Genomic DNA, 4,157 nt, shown 5'->3' on the forward strand with positions numbered 1-4,157 from the left:
ATCTGAACTTTCTTCCATTCTTCTTTTTATTTATTTTCCTTTTTCTGTTTTCTCTATTTTCTCTTGCACATTGCACATGTACTAAAATTGTTATCACAGGCACTCCATCTACAGAGGTAGGAATGGTGGCAGGAGTGTTTGTGGAGGGCATCTGTTTGTAACTAACTACATGGCAACACTGTCAGTCTTTCTCCCTTCACTTCATTATACTTCTGCTTCCTCTTTATCCATTTCTTAATGCCTTATGTTTGTGCTTCCATCTTTCCCACTCTGTCAGGAACCGCATCAGAAATCTACCCAACATGCAGGATGCCTTCTCTAGTTCTCTGATTCCCTTCTCTCTCTGCAACATTAATGTGAGTCCTTCTCTCCCCTGGCCTCCGTGACAACTCCAGCTCCTCCAGCAATTCTCATCATTGCTTTGGGGCTCTCTTCAACTGCTCCTTCTGTCTTTCTATGCCTTAAATGCGGCATAGAAAACTGAACTCTGAAGTTCAGTTTTCAGTGATCTCATCCTTTCTTACTTCCTCTCTCCAAAGTCCATCCGTACAAACTGTTTTATCACTCTATATAGCTGATTCCTAAATCTCTCTACCCTAGATTCTCTTCCAAATGTTAGGCCCACATTTCTGCAGTCCAATGTCCATCACCACATGGATCTGTTTGCAAAACACCAAGTTGTACAGTGAACATGGTGGGGGAGGAGGAGACAGGGTAAGAGAATAAGCAGTAGACAGCAAGAGGTTATGAAGCACCGTGCATGCCTCCATCAGAGCTCAGTTACTGACCACAGAATTCACTCTGCAACAGGAAAGGTTTTAATACAGGGAGTTACATACTGCAGAATTATTAGAAGGAATAACTCAACTCTCAGAAGCACTTAGCTACTGACATGATCAGGAAAGCTGCCCCTCCAATGCAGAAAGCTGTCAAATCAGGAAATAACTCTTCAATTAGGAAGCTGTGGACTCCAGAAAACCCCACATCTACCTAAGCAGTACCCCAAAAAGGATCCTTTGTACCCTGCATTGCTTCCTGTTGGACTCAGTTCTGAAACAGAGGCTCACAGGTGCTTATATGATTTATAGAATCTAAGTCATATTCAGAGCTCCACCTGCAAGAAATCCTGAGAAATGTATTATTTGATTTCCAGCCTCTGCCTTCTAAAACGTGTTGGGATAAATGCTGAGCAAGCCAGTCTGTGGTCTCTGTCATGTTGTGTGCACTAGGCAGGGCTCTTTCTATTGCAAGTGGCAGGAATCCAACTTTATCTCACTTGGATTCAAAAAGAAACATCTTTGGCTTGTAATGAATGTGAAGGAAGGGCAAGGGCCAGTCTGGCTCCAGAGACAAGTGACACTGAGAATCTCTCTTCTCTCTCTCCACCTGCTGCTTCTGCTTTTCCTTCTGTGTTAGTTCCATTCTCCCCACTGAGGAACTTTCTCCATGAGCCTGGAGATGTGGCCATAGTGCTCCTAAGCACCCTTCTTTTACCGTTTCACCATTACAGAGGAACAGATTGGCTTTTCTTGGTTCTAATTATAAAAGTGTCCAAAAAGACCATTATTTGTGCAGCTTGAATTTAAAAGGCAGATCTTTTAAAAATCTCATTTTAGAGACAGATGAAAATCAGGTTCCAAAAAGGAGGGAATGACGCTTAGCAATAGCCACTAGAGAAATACTATGAGGTCAGAAGAATGTCCCAATTTGTGTCTCCTACACTCTGATACAACTTTTTTCCCCCTCAAATCTGAACATGATAGAAAACTAATGCAGAACCTTAAGTCATAAAGTGGCACAATAGAATAAGAATATTTTTGTTCAATTGCTAAAGGGCTGAATGAGATAATGAATGTACATGACAGCATGGTTCATAGTACCAGTAGGTGCTTGCCTTGATTTAGATTCCTCCAGAAGCTCCTTCTTTTGTTTTTTTGAAATACAGATTCAAGCACAAGTCATTTACTTGGGAAGTGCAGGGGATACCCGTAGTAGAATGGAGAAAGGGGAGCAGACAGTGAAGGCTGAGTTATTCAGCTACTGCCACCGTAGTTGACCGAAGCTTAAGCCCATGAGGAAACTCTTGGAAGTGGTACAAAATGCATGCCTCAAAATTATCTCACCTGAGGAGCAAGGGAACTAGGATATGTATATATCACTCTGGGAGTCATTGGCTGAGGGCTGCTTCTGTGGGGTTATTTCTCTACACTGCTCTCCTGCTACAGACATGGGCAGAGTGGACTTCTGTGGTTCTAGCCTGAGCACAAAAGTTCCACGGGGCACAGGAGAGTCTGGAGTGCTTAATATGTGTGAGCTCCTCCCCAGGTTCCTCTCCCATGGCCATTGGCTTAAAAGTCCCTTGAGTGTAGGAACCACATCTGATTTATTCTCAAATCTCCCACAGAAGCTGGTGCAATCTCTTACACATAGTAATGGTCAAGAAATATGTATTCTTGGCTTAATTAATGACATTGCAGGACAGCTTTATCCTGGTGATCTTTTGGTATTGCCTCTGTATGTCTTGGATTTCTGGGACAGAATAAATTTCGTGTCATTATATTCTTTCCTTAAGTATATAATAAAACATGATCTGATTTTTATACTTTGTAATACATCTCATGCAATTGTATTCATAAATAAATTTTAAAAGCCTACAAAGTTTGTTACAGGGTGTGTGTGTGTGTGTGTGTGTGTGTGTGTGTGTGTGCTTTATCTCAATAAGAAATAAATTGGAGGAATTTGGAGACTCCTGGCGTGTGGATTCTTATGTGCTTCCCTGTCTGACTCAGCACAGTCATCGGCCAGCAATAATAACCTGCTCCCTGTGCACTCAGCTTGTCAAGTTCTTGAGCCAACGAGAACCAAGATTTATGTTGTATTGAGAACTCCTTTCCTCTAGGGATGAAGAGAGGTCTGATATAAATCTGTTGCCTTAATTCTCTTTTTCAGGTCAGAACACGTGGGTTCAAGGAGGAATGATCAGAGCCCCAGGTGGAGATAAGAAGCCAGCTCTAGATTCTTCTTTTATATCACCATGCACAGGTACAGTTTTCTCCCATGCACCTTGTGTTGGACCCCCCTCTTATCCCAGCTCAGTAATCTTGAACGTGAATCCTAGTCACCTAATTTTCTAGGACTCCTCTTTCCCTGGTTGCTAGGTTCTATTTTGTAGCCCAACATCTACCCTAACTCTGACAGAATCCATGTCACTATTCATTGTCTCCCCTAGAATTGTCCCTGCCTAGAAGCTACTAGCACTGTGCTTATCTGTTGCTTCAAATTGGTCAAATTCCTTAAATATTGATGATGGAGTTTACTGTATGTCTTTACAATTGGGTGGTCACTGCCAGTACGCATTGGTCCACGCAACCCTCAACTCTTGCCAACTTGGCAAGAATCCCATTCACCATCTCCTCCTTTATCCTTGTATTGATCTTCCAGCATGCTTGGAGACAGGGTCACCAGTGGATGCATTTAGGATATTGTTAAAGAGGGTTATTTTAGTTGACATTGCCTAGATTTGGGATTCCACCTTGCTTTTCTTATTTTTAGATCACGGGATACTGATGCTGTCTTTCTGCATCCTTGCAGATGGGAAAATCCAAGAGATGGGATTTCATAATGAGCATCCAGCACTGGGTTGTTTAAAGTAACTGGCCTTGAACAAGGTATGAATGCCTTGTTCATACCATGGGGTATCCAGGCCAGTGTTCAGTTTCAGATACCTCCACTGTGCCCCTTATGATTTCCTTAATGTATCAATTACTGAAAAACGCCATCTCCGTTTGGGATTGGTGGCTAGGTGACAAAGAGAAGATAGAGCTATTTTTCTAACTTATTTTTCAGGAGAAAAATATTTTGATAAAATATTGACAAGTTTTCAACCTTTCTCCCTGTAGAACCCTCCTGTTGCTCAGAGCTTCTGAACTTGCCTTTTTTCTTAACTCTTCCCTTGAAACTTGTTTTTCCCTTCCTCCCTCTTGCCTTTCCTTTCTCCTTTCTTCATCTTTCTTTCCTTCTCTTTCTTCTTTTAAGAGGCAAACCATAGCTTCAGTGTTTGCTTTCTTGTGCCCTTGGTACCTATCATACATTCTCTTTAAGCTCCTTTACTCTAGTTATGAGCTGCGATACAATTCTTTTTTTTTTTTTTTTTTTTT

The sequence above is a fragment of the Cebus imitator genome, unplaced genomic scaffold, assembly GCF_001604975.1.
Source record: "Cebus imitator isolate Cc_AM_T3 unplaced genomic scaffold, Cebus_imitator-1.0 Scaffold28, whole genome shotgun sequence".
NCBI lineage: Eukaryota > Metazoa > Chordata > Mammalia > Primates > Cebidae > Cebus > Cebus imitator.